This window comes from Apus apus, chromosome 4 (genome assembly GCF_020740795.1).
Source record: "Apus apus isolate bApuApu2 chromosome 4, bApuApu2.pri.cur, whole genome shotgun sequence".
Classification (NCBI taxonomy): domain Eukaryota; kingdom Metazoa; phylum Chordata; class Aves; order Apodiformes; family Apodidae; genus Apus; species Apus apus.
The window spans coordinates 79,673,669-79,687,121 of NC_067285.1; positions in this window are offsets into that span (position 1 = coordinate 79,673,669).

The window sequence follows — 13,453 nt, forward strand, 5'->3', positions numbered from 1 at the left end:
ATGGGCCAACTTCCATAGAATTCAATGTGTTCATTCTAAAGGGCAGGCATAAAATTGCAACACTGCAATTTGGGAAGCTTGAACTAAAATATTACGTGGAAGTAAAACTGTGAAATCTGATGCTGACTCAGATTTGACTTTTGTAATTGGCCAAAGGACTTCAAAGCTTTCAGCATGGAGGAATACCATCTGAAATAAGGCAGTAGACAAAGGAGATTGCTTTCACACACTGAATTTAGTAGAGAAATGCCAAAGGATACTAAACCAACAGATTTTCCATGTAGTCATGACACATGAGAAGAAACACTGAAGTCATTACAAGCATTATAGTGAAAATGGAATCAAATTAAACCACTTCAAACTAATGTCAGCCTGGTCCTGTGGAAAGACTGCCTGTCGAAGCACATTAGATGTGCTCCTGGAACATGTCCTCCAGTTTAGTCTCTTCCCAGAAGACTCCAGTACATGTGGTCTGCAGTTGCTGGGTGATGTGAAACAAAGCACAATAAGTGAGACAGTGGGGACATAGCTTCATAATTGCACTCCAGACATCAGCTAAAACATTCTTGTTGACATACCCCCAGGACTGCTGAGGAATGACCAGATAGGTTAGCTCCTTTTCTGGTTTTAATGTATTATGAGAAAAGGAAAAAGCACAGCATTACTTCTAGTACAGGAAAGTGACTGAATCTATCCTCCCCTGCAATTACAGAACTATTCTGAAGGCAGTTGTGCTTAAATGCTACATTAAGCAATTTTCAGATCTCTAAAGCAGACTCGTAAGCCAATTTTGCATATATTTTAAAGAGAATCAGTCAACAGTATTAATTTCCATTAAAGCAGAAAGATTCTAAGAACCAAGGCAGAATTTTTCATGCCTATAAAAAGATGTTTATCGTGACAAGGTGGAATCTTCTCTCTGAATAGCAAAGGAAAGCACTAAGCATACACTCTGTTTGTAGAGCCTACGGCATTAATAGTACTTGTCAATCATGACTGCAGATAGTATTTATATCAAGTTAACTCAGTAGTCTGTAGACCATGTTCTTATTCAGTCCTAGCAACAGGCTACCGAAATAGTGGACTTTTTAGGATGTGGTAGAAAATGGTAAGACTTCTCTGCTCAGCTTCCTTATTTACTGCCCTTTTTAAACAGTGAAATCATGGCAGGCATGGTAAGTAACAAGACCACTCCATAACTGTTCTATCCAAACTAATTCAGCTTGCCACAAAACAAAGTAGTTGCCTAAACTACTGTTAAACATTTTGGCTTAATTTATGTCCCCTTGAAACTACTAAAAAACTCTCAAAAAAAGTGACTGTGACATAAGACATATCTGTGAATGGTAAATAAATAAATAAATGCCTCTAAGTAATAAACAATAATAATTTTCTACTTGTCTGAGAAAATCCAAATCCAACCTGCATTATTTGGAACACCCAAAAATATGGTCCCTCCTGGTATAATAATGGGTTGAATAACTACAGATACTTTTGGTCATTGGCTACTGACTCAAGAGTTCCTGCAGTTACAGTGTGGCCAGAAACAGGACTGTAACTCAGTTTTCATTTACTGTTAAAAAAAAGCAGGCATGATAATAGAGTAAACATATGTCCTACAGTTACTGGACAGATATTTCAACAAGTTGAATCTCTTGAGAATAAAAAGAAAGTACCAACATGCCTATGTTTGTTTAGAATAAACTCATGATGATATTATAAGGGCTTAACCTCACTTGCAGATGTTTCTTCTCAGTAGGAAATGAAATCAGGAGAATACTCACCTTGGCAGTTGATGTCTCCAAATTTCTTGAATATCAGAATCATACAGCAGTCACTTAAGCAGGCACTTTACTGGCCCTTAACCTGCTTGAATTTTGTATATCTGCACAAATATTCCATTGTTGTGCATACCATACTTATACTCATGGTTCCGCAAAAAATACCATTTACTAATTATATGGAAATGATATCCTGAGTATGCCAAAAAATGACACCGTAAACGCAAAATTAGGTAATACTGCTTTCCGCTATAGCAACAGGCAGAATCCATGCCTTTAACACATATCTAGCTAGATTTTCACCACTGCAGGATAACTTTTGTCTCATTCTTTTGCCCACCTCCTTGGACAGGAACTTGCAAGCTGGTTTTGAATTGCTGTCCCCAGAAAGTGTCTGGGAATGCCATCAGAACTAAAACAGAAAATGCACCATTACACTCAGAGTGGAGGGTGCCAAGCCTTCTTTTTAGAGTGTTGGTCATGCGGTGTGTTACATAAAGAGGTCACCTATCTACAGTCCTTCTTGCTCTATGCATTTCAGAAATAGTTCCATGCTGGACTATTCTCTTCAGTATTCTTGGGGAAGATTCTGCATCTTACTGTAACAAGACTAAGCTCATTCCATAACTGTCTGGACACTACCTCAGGATCTTGTCTGGCTTATTGCCATTCTGAAATGAAGATGAAGCATCTGTTGTGCCATTATCCAGTCTTGGCATATGTATCCCTTAAGAAAGGATATTGTGACATAACCAGTAGAGCACAGAAGCCCTTACTGACTTAAAGACCCACAGGGCTATTGCCATCTGTTTATTAATTAGGTGCACTAGGTCCTGGTTGTTACATATGGAATGAACCAAGCTGTTGGTGGCTCAGTCCACCAAACTGCTCTGACTACAAGGAAATATTTTTCTAGAAAGAGGAAATAAGTGTCCTTCTTTTAATTTTTCAATATAATGTCTCCCAGTGTTTTCAATCTAACTAATTATTCCACTCCTCTACTAAAATGTGTTGGATGATCTCTCTGTTCCTGTAAAATCTACATTTCATAAGGGAATACCACTATAGGGTAGATTGATACTTCCAGCTTTCTTCCTCATATATTCATGTCTTTATTCACCATGACACATCCATGGTTAGTTTTTTGTTGTGGGGTTTCTTTGTGGGTTTGTTGGGTTTTTATATCAGTCAAGATCATCATAACTCCCACCACAGAATCTACTACTGACACCAATCATTCAGGATGCAAGAAGTAAACTATCCCTAAAAGTATCTTTGGATATTTCAATATGTATTGTTACATATTATTTGTCCAAAAGAAATGCCTAGTGAGGCCACACACAATCTGTGTGTCTCTCCTGGAACACTGTAAAACTGGCAGTGTGATTTTTAGTAGACTGACAATTATTAAATTCAAGTTCCTTATATAAGCATATAGTTCCCACAGTTCGCAATACACCCACTTTCTATCTTATGTCTTTCATCTCTTGAAAGAGAGGATCCTCTACTGAAGAGAATGTATCTTGACTCTTGAGCCTTTTTTAGGAGCACTCTTTTAGTGTAACAAGTTGGCAGTGGGCATTTCCAGCTGGCTTTTCCCCTCTTTGACTCCTCAGGTAATTTTAAACTTCCCTCTGGCCAGAAGGTAAAATCATAGAATCATGGAACGGTTTGTGTTGGAAGGAACTTTTACAGATAGTCTAGTCCAACCCCCAACCATGGCCAGAGATATCTTCCACTGGTTATTGAGTATACGTCTATACTAAAAGCCTAGGAATTACAACAGTTTTGGGGTTTTTTAATACTTCAAATTATAGACTACTTCCTTACAGCACCCCACTGGATAAGTAGATATGATCTTGCATTATAGTTGCATAATTCCCAAGCTACCACTCTTCCAAGAAAAATACTTCTACATGTGACAAAATACAAGTAATAAGGCAAATACTGCTGAAAACGTATGCTACTGCAGAAAATCCTAGGCAATTCCTTCAGAATTAAGGCAATTTAAATAATTTCAATGTAAACACATCCTGACCTCTAAAAATAGAGTGGTTTAAGATACTTAAAGGTGTCTCTTAACTACCACACTATCCTATTTCAGGTAGGAAACTAGTCCATACTTCTACCTATAGAGTGTTTTTATTTTCTTCATCTAAAACAGTTCCATGGACCTTGGAGCAAAACAGGAAGAATCTTTCAGTGCAACAAGTTCAAACTTCAAAGATCTAAGGAAATTAATTACACATATCGATTGTATGTACAGCTTTAAGCTTTAGAAATAATGTTGTATGCTGCTATTTGTGACAGAGACATTGTTACTCCAGAGTGTTGATGTGAGTTAACATGAGTATATGGGAGTTAACTAAGGAAAATTGCTAAGGGATGAGACAACTAAAGGAAAACTAGCAATAGATAGGCAGAGGTCTTTTTCCTTGTAATTAGAATAGGAGAGATATGGAAATAAGGAACATTAAACATGGGGGAAAAAGTTATCCTGCTGATTTATTAACTGTCCAACATGAGCATGGAGAATTTTGAACTATCCAGTCAAAAGAAAGAGTCAGCATGCACTCTAATTTTTAAGAAGAAAATTACCAATAAGAAAACCAAATACAGGATTTGTTTTCTGGAGTTTGTTGCAGTGAGGGAGATTAAAGTATCCCAAACAGATTTGAATAATGACTTTTGTTGTAAAATGGATGAAACTCAAATACTTACTTGTAAAATATGAAAGCTTTTGTGTTGTTGTCAATACAATGAAATTTGAATAATAAATCCTTTCAGGATTAACTCCCAGTCTCTCATTGCTCTATTTAGCAAGCAAAAAGGATATTTTTTTTTGCAGGAAACGGTAGATGTGAAAGCTTCTGTTCAACGGCTTCTTTGATCTAGTATACATTTAGCAAAAAAAAAAGTTTGTTTGTTTGTTTGTTTGTTTTAATATGAACCCATACCTGTTTTAATCAATGTGAGACTTTTTATTTTCTAAATATCATATTTGATCATTTGCTTCTTATCTGTAACCCAGCTAAAAAATCCATTAGTGCTAAAGATTTATCCCCTGCCTATGACGTTTCCACAGACAATTGAAGGTTGTTCCATGTAAAACTTTCAGGCTTTCCAGTCTTTAAAGTTCTGGGAAAAACATTCTTAACATCCAGCAATGATTACTAGTTAAACAAATAAGCTTTATATGGCCATAACATGCTATGTTTGAGAATAATGTTCTGAATTTGAAGGCATATTCTACATCACAGTATGCTTTAGGCAAACTTAAATTATTAATTTTATTTGTAACTATGTATTTATACATAGTCATCGCCCCTTATAGTTTTAAAATGAGTTACTTATAACTATTGCCACCTTATAGTAAACTAATGATTCCAGGAAAGTACATTTCCACACCTTCTGAATAGGGAAAGCAGTTTTTAAAAGTCTATTGATTTGTCTAAAATGTTAAATGACATAACAGTCATACACGAAAGCATTGCATAATTTGAGTAAATCAATGTTTTCTGAATTTCATACAAGTGCAAACCATCTTAGGCAATATAATAAATCAATACAACAAAAAAATGGGTAGTATATAATGATGAATGAATGGGCTGATCATTGTAACAAACAAATTCCAGTCATCTTTTCTCTTTTATTCCCATCAGAAAACATGATATTTTGTAGTCAATTGATTTTAGCCCTTGAATAGCTTTTCATTTGAAAGACACCTCACTGAAGTGTAAGTATGACCTTTTTCAAATTATCCTCTTGGATATGGAATAGTTATGCAGATTTACTGCTATTAAAGTTATTTCATAGAGTTTATGGTTCCTAAACAATGACACATTCTGCTGTAGACCTAAAGGAAGCATTGTTTCCGTTCTTGAATGGCTGCCATAACATATTCTTTAGTTAATGCCTTCAGGTCAGAAGGACACTGTTTCGGATTTTATAACTTTTTAAAATACTTTCTTTTTTTTCTTTTTCTTTTTTTATTGTTTGTTTGGTTTTTTTCCTAAAAATAATCTATTTCTGGCTACCTTCCAGGAAGTTAAGAGTTAAATGACAAACTAAAAATGCATACATTTAGAAACTGTTTATAACATTTAACATCAAAAAAAGGTCATCATTTAATTTCAAATGTTCACAGAGAGAGTATATTTGTGAATTTAATGATACTTGCTATCACCATGTATATGAAACGTATTCAATTCTTGTTCAGTGGTAAAAAGACTTAAAGGAAACTTCTAATTATAAAGTTGTATAATACTGTGTTCATTCAGAGATTTGCAGATTCAGAAGTCTAGAAACATTATGACAAACTTATATATCTCTGGATATAGCTGGACATGCTCCAGAATAATCAGAGTATCTTGCCTTTAAGACCCATATCTGAAACCATGTGAAAAATGGAATATTTTTTTCTGGAAAACCATATGAAGAAGAGCATTTGGTTGGTTGGTTGCCTGCTTGCTTGCTTTTTAAAAAAGGACTGACTTAAAAAGCCTTCAGTATTAATACCAGAAGTACATACAATACCTATATTAGTCATATTTTATATATTTACATCCCAAGCCATATAGAAGATGTAAGAGCTTACTTAATTTATTTGCTGAGAAATTTCCTATTCAAGTGAAACTACTTAGTAGTAGTAAAAGATGTGACATGGAAATTCAATGTTAATAAGAGAACATTTAAAAAACATTATATCTATTTGTATATGCCCTATATCTATCTACGTATGTTCCTATCACTAGTCATCCATGTGATTTTGAAACTTTGTTTCAGGAAGTACTTCTAGATCTTGATCTGGTTGCACTGAAAGTTAGGACGTGATCATTTTATCGTAATTAAAACCAATTACAAAATTTACCACTGAGTAATATGAACAACAACGTAACATTTAATATACATATAAGGAAAAATATTTATGAACCTTTATGCACCTATGATGAATGCACCTATGATGAATCCACTATCTATTGTTTTTTAGAGAGTTTGTAATTTATTTTTCAAAATCCTTTTATTTTTTAAAACATAATCATTCATTAACCGATTTGACTTCTGTGTTATGATCTTGGCTTTATAATTTAGTTGCATATTCAAACAGGTTATCCTAATTTGTTTTTTAAACAGCCTTTGTAGCAGAAATATTATCAAAACCTTTTGACTTTGTTTTCCAAATATAATCCTCTTAAACATGTATCATCTGTTCTAGCACCTCTCTCACTTTTTCTGCATGTGATCATGGAAACAAAAAAGGGTCCCCATTACTAGCAAAAAAGCCTTCTGGTTTGATTTTTGTTTGTTTCCTTACACCCTCCCTACTTATTCCTTGACTGTTTATTGAAGTATTTTATGACTTAACGTTTTGCATATTTACTGTAAGTTAGACAAAGGACTGTAAATTATTATAATTTACTTAATTTTTTTCACTTTTCAGTCTTTTAAATCAAAAGTTGAATGTGTCCCTAATGGTCTTCTTTTCAAAGATATTATTAGCAAGAGGATAAATATGCAAGAGCATACCTAGGTATTTTTCAATCCCCTTTATATTTATAGATTTCTATCTGTTGATAGCCAAATGATAAAAACAAGCTAGGTGATTAATTTTACCACTGTTGTAATCATATTGATTTAGTTCATATTCATGACATTTTATACTGTTAGCAGTCAATGATCCCAAATAAATACAGCAACACTTCTGACAAACCAAAGCACAAGCTGACAATACATTTACAAATTTTTTACATTTAGAAATTTGGTTTTAGAGCAATGAGTCAATCTCTTTGCAGCCAGAAGCTACAGAGTAGCTACACCTGATTTAATACATTTCACTGTGGTTGCTGGTTGAGAGCTGAGATCATGTACTCAGTTTTTGTTTGCATTACACACCCATCTGTTCCTCCATCTGGCAAAGAAAGAAAAAAAAAAAAAAAAAAAAAAAAAAAGAAAAGAAAGAAAGAAAAAAAAACAACACAACAGCAAACAAGCATAGGAATGTTTTATAAACTCTTTTCACCAATACACCAGTTGTTAACTTCCTGCTGGCAGCCCTGGTACAGGCTTCATTGGATAATTATTTCAAGCATGAAACAGCCAACCCACATATGCAAAACTCATTACTAGTTCAATTTGCTATCCAGAAGTAGGTAATTTTTCTTCTTAGGATGCAGAAACAGAAGTGGTATATTTGTGTATCTTTAATGTAAGCATTTAGATAGCATCTGTGCAATTTTATACCAACACAAAGTTTTGTGATTGAAACAAAAATGAATATTATTAGAAACGCCCTATATAGATAATAAAACATGGATGGTCACATGAACTTTCCTGTGTACTTTTTACTGTCAGGCGCAAAATTAGGTATGTTTTTATTTCACATTTTCATTGATTATTTGAATATACGCAAACAGTAGAATTAACTTCGCATACAGTATTAAATTGGGAAGTCCTTTATGCTCCACTGAGGACAACAGCAGGGCCACAAGAAGGTAGGAAATTACAAAATAGACATAGAAAAGCACAAGTTAATACACTGAGGGAAAAATAAAACAAAACTGGGACAGTATGACTAGCAGAAACTGTGAAAACTGGCACACTGAAAGAGATGTAGGGACAGTGGTGGACAGCAAACATGAAAAAAATGAGTCAGAGACAGAAGTAATAAAGATGGACCTTATCAAGGTTTGCAATAATCTACTTTCCTTCTTTGAACAGTTAATTCCCAGCTGTTATAAATCCTTCTCTCCATCTACTTATTTCTATTTATTGCATACTACTCTGAAGGAAAAAGTAACATTATTATCAGAATATATAGAGTCATAAAATCATAGAATATTTTGGGTTGTAAGAGACCTCTAAAGGTCATCTAATTCAATCCCCCTAGAATAAGCAGGGACGTCTCCAACTAGAACAGATTGCTCAGAGCTCCATCAAGTCTGACCTTGAGTGTCTCTAGAGATGGGGACTCCACCACCTCTCTAGGCAATCCCTTCCAGTGATCCACCACCCTCATATTGAAGAACTTCTTCCTAATGTCCAACCTAAAGCTACCCTTCTCTAGCTTGAAACCATTACTATTGTCCTATCACTACATGCCCTTGTGAACAGGTCGTCCCCAGCCTTCTTACAGGCTCCTTTCAAGTACCTATAAGGTCCCTATAAGGTCCCCCCAAAGTCTTCTCTGGGCTGAACAACCCCAACTCCCTCAGTCTGTCTTCATAAGAGAGGTGCTCCAGCCCCTTGATCATTTTTGTTGCCCTCCTCTCGACACGTTCTAACAAGTCCTCATCCTTCCTGTGCTGGGGGCTCCAGAGCTGGAACCAATACACCAGGTGAGGTCTCACCACGGCAGAATCACCTCTCTCGAACTGCTGGCAACACTTCTTTTGATGCTCAGCCTGCTGGGCTACAGTTGCACATTGGTGGCTCATGACCAGGTTTTCATCCACTAGTACCCCAGGTCTTTTTCCACAGGACTGCTCTCTAGCATGTCTTCCCCCAGCCTGCATTCGTATCTCTGGTTGCCCTGGCCCAGGTGTAGGACCCTACACTTGGTCTTGTTGTACCTCATGAGGTTCACCTGGGCCCACTTCTCCAGCTTGTCCAGGTCCCTCTGGATGGCATCCTGTCCCTCTGGCATTTCGACTGCACCACCCAGCTTGGTGTCATTGGCAAAATTGCTGAGAGCCTTCTCAATGCCACTGTCAGCATCATTAATGAAGACATAAACAACATTGGTCCTAGTACAACATCTGAGGGGCACCACTTGTCACTGTTTTCCATCTGGCCATTGAGCCATTGACCACTACCATTTGGATACGACTATCCAGCCAATTCCTTATCCTCTGAACAGTCCACCCATCCAACCCATACATCTCCATCTTAGAGAGAAAGATGTTGTGGGGACCATGGCAAAGGTCTTGCAGAACTCCAGATAGATGACATCCATAGGTCTTCCCTTGTCCACTGATGCAGTCACTGCATTGTAGAAAGATACTAGGTTGGTCAAGCAGAATTTGCCCCTCATAAAGCCATGCTGGCAGTCCTGAATCACCTACCTGGCCTCAATGTGACTTAGCATCCCTTCTAGGAGGATCTGTTACACAACCTTCCCAGGCATAGAGGCTAACAGGTTGGTAGTTCCCATGGTCATCCTTTCTACTCTTTTAAAAAACAGGTACAATGTTTCCTTTCTTACAGTCTCCAGAGGCTTCCCCTGTTGGCCATGACTTTTCAAATATCCTGGAGAGTATCTTGGCAAGTACATCAGCCAATTACTTCAGGACTCTGGGTTGCATCTCATCAGGTCCCATAGACTTGTGTATGTTAAAGTTCCTCAGATGGTCATGAATCCCACCTTCACTTATGGTGGGAGGGCTTTGTCTCTGTGCGCCACAAACCTGAGAGCCGTGAGAAGAGGTGTTGCCAGTGAAGACTGAGTCAAAAAAGTTGTTGAGAATCTCAGCCTTCTCCTCATCTATTGCTAGTATGTAACGGTGCTCATAATGTTAAATCATCTCTCTATATAAATGATTATGGCTTACCATGAACTAAAATTAACTTCCTAGGCATTTATAAGACTTTTACTTGTAAGACACCTATGTAATGTGAACAAAGTACTTTAGAGATAATTGTGCTGATGCTTCTCTGAGATGAACTAGTATCTCAGTCTCAGTGCACTGAGATATGCAGTTGCATATGCCTGCATGTTTGGCTGTAATATAGTGTAGGTATGTCTAAGTGGTTTCTAGAGTAGCAATTAAACTAATTTGGTTACTAGATGTAGTTTAGCTATAGGACTGCACAGAATCTTGTGAGATAGTCTAGTGAGAAGAACAGAATTTCAGCTCTGGTCTCTAACCTTTAACCACAAGAAAATGTGAAAACTTCTCCATTAAAAGCATTCCATGGTGGAATGAGAAGACGATATTGTAATTGTATTTTAATTGGGATTTTAAACATATTTTTTAACTCCTAGAATATTCAGGTGTGTGTGTGCATGGGAACGAGAGAAAGAGTGTGCACATATAATTTCAATTTTATCCTTTTTTTTTTTTTTTTAATCTAAACAGATACTTTGCTGAAATACAAGAGAAGGTAATGATAAAAAAAGTTTTCATTATAGTTCCTCTAAGAACAGGCAGTAAGGGTATCAATTATAACCTGCTAATCTGCCCAATTAATCTAGAATGAGATTTAGTTACTGTATAATACAAATGGCAGCCACAGAGAGACTTCATCCTTGTTTTAAATTGGCTGCTTATGGTATGATTTTGGGAACCAAATGTACAGACTGCCTTTGCTCTGCATCTTCTGAACTGGCCAGTTTTGTCTGAATCACCATTTATGTAGCAGTAGCACAGAGAGAACAAAACATCATCTATGCTCTGTGAAGGGTTCAGTAGTAGAGGAAGAGATGATATCTCCTGTCAGTTAGCTCTTGCCTGAGCATCAGCTCTTCTTCTCCTGTCCATCCCTGCCCATCACACTCATCTGCCTGCTCAGTAGTATATTGATGATCAGACATGACATGAACTGGTAGCCAAATTCCAGTCTTCATATACAGCACTCGAAGAGTAAAACCTTTAGCTTTGTAGAGGGACCTGAATGAGATCTTTGTGAACAATCTCAAAGAAAAGGACCAAGACCAATTGGACTCAGAAGTTATTCTTTCCTCTGACGAGAGATTTGCCTCAGCTCAGGCCTTTGGCAAGAAAGGAAGAAGTTTTCATTGTTAGTGCCTAGTGGACTTTGTTTCTTAAATTATCAATTACCTGACTTCAATAAATTGATTTTAAGCTAATATCACCTTTTCAGAGTCAAGATTCTATGCATGGATTGAAACATTAAGAGGTTTAAAGTATAAAATACTAATAGCATGAAACAGAAAAAGATACTTTTAAGAAGTGTCAATTACCTTCACCTTCCTTTTATTTCACAGGGAATCCTGGGTCCCTGAGATATTTTAACAGGCATGCTTCTGCTGCAAGAGATAAGTGGTCAAAATAGGCAATAATTTTAAGAAAAAAGAAAACAAATGCTTCCTATTGTTTGCTGTCACTACAATATCTGCTCAGTACTTCAGCTGCCATGCTCTTCAATTTGCCAAATGTTACACATTGTATAGTCTACTGTGGTGAAGCTGAAAAGTATAAAAAAATAAAAGTATAAAAAATTAAAGTTTAGAACACAATAGTGCACTGGAAAAAAAATTGTTTAATGTTGAACCTGCAAAAAAAATTGAATTGTGAATTTGAGCAATCAAACCTTTTTTTGTGACAAATTTCAAAACTTAAGTAGTGAAATATATTTCATTGTCTTTTTATAAGGAAATTTATCAGTGTTTGCTATTATACATGCTTTGTTGTGATGTCTGAAATGTTAAAAAGCTGGCAAGAAGAGCACATTTAAGATGGCATTTAGAGTAGACTAACCACATTTAAAATAGTATTTAGCTTGACACTACAAGCAAGTAGGCTTGACTGAAATGATACTTTTTCACCACTTTACAAAGCATTCAAAAATTCTATTTAGTTTTACTGCTTTGTGCCTATCTTGCACAGAAAGATTACACTCTTTCTCATGGGCTTACAATTATTAGTATATGTGAGTGAAATGCCAACCTGGTGTGTATTGTAAAGGACAGAGTTCCTGTTCCAAAGGACAAAAGGCCTCAACATTGTATATGTCTGTTAAATAAGCTCTCCATGGAAAATTGGCTAAGTGCACATAGAAGCAAAGCAAACTGCAATGAGACAACAATGAGGTTCTGTGGAAGGAGCTCAGCTGGACCAGGGTCTCTCAGCTGGAAAGATCATGCTTCAGACTTGCTCAGATCATGTGGAATGCTTCAAATGAACAACTGGGGAGAATACTGCAGGTAGTTCTTCCACTGTGAAGGCTAATTTAAACAGCTTCCATAGCACAGTGCACCATAAAACAATACACACTGGTGCCTGCTGTTTAGGAATCAGTCCTGCTGTTGTCTTGATCTTTGCTCACCATTAGGAATGTACTTTTCACTTCAGAGGTACTGCAGCAATGGCAAGGCTGCCCAAAGGGTGTGTGGAACCTCCACTCTTGGAGTTTTCAACACACATATACATACTTAAGGAGGAAGCCTGGAGAAGGAGACCCCCAGATGTCCTTTCCAAATATTTAGGGGATTCCATAATCCTAAATTACCTGCCTCCAGGCAGTCACCAGTGTAGGTGTGCTGTTCCAAGAAGACTGAAATACATGAAGCACTTTTTTTTCTATGAGAGGGGGAAAAAAAAAGAAAAATCAAGGGGGGAAAAAAAGGGAAAAGAAGAAAAAAGTAGTTTTGTTTTGTGGTTTTTTTTTAAACACTAGGTGGATGCAGATTGTTTCTACTTCAGTGGCTTTAGGAACATCCAAAGCAGTATCCAGGGCAGAATTTTGACCCAAAAAATAAATAATGAAAATAATAATACTTGTTTTGTAATCATAGCACACATAGCTCTTTCATTAGTGATATTAGGGTTTTACGGTTTATTACAGTGAAATATTTTCTTCCCAATAACAGTATTGTAGGGTTAAAAAAGAATTATAAATCCTCTGCCTACAGAAATGTTTTGCTGAACACAGATAACTGCAATGTCTCCCTGACTGGACAGATGAAGATTCTGAAACTATAGCTCAAATGACAC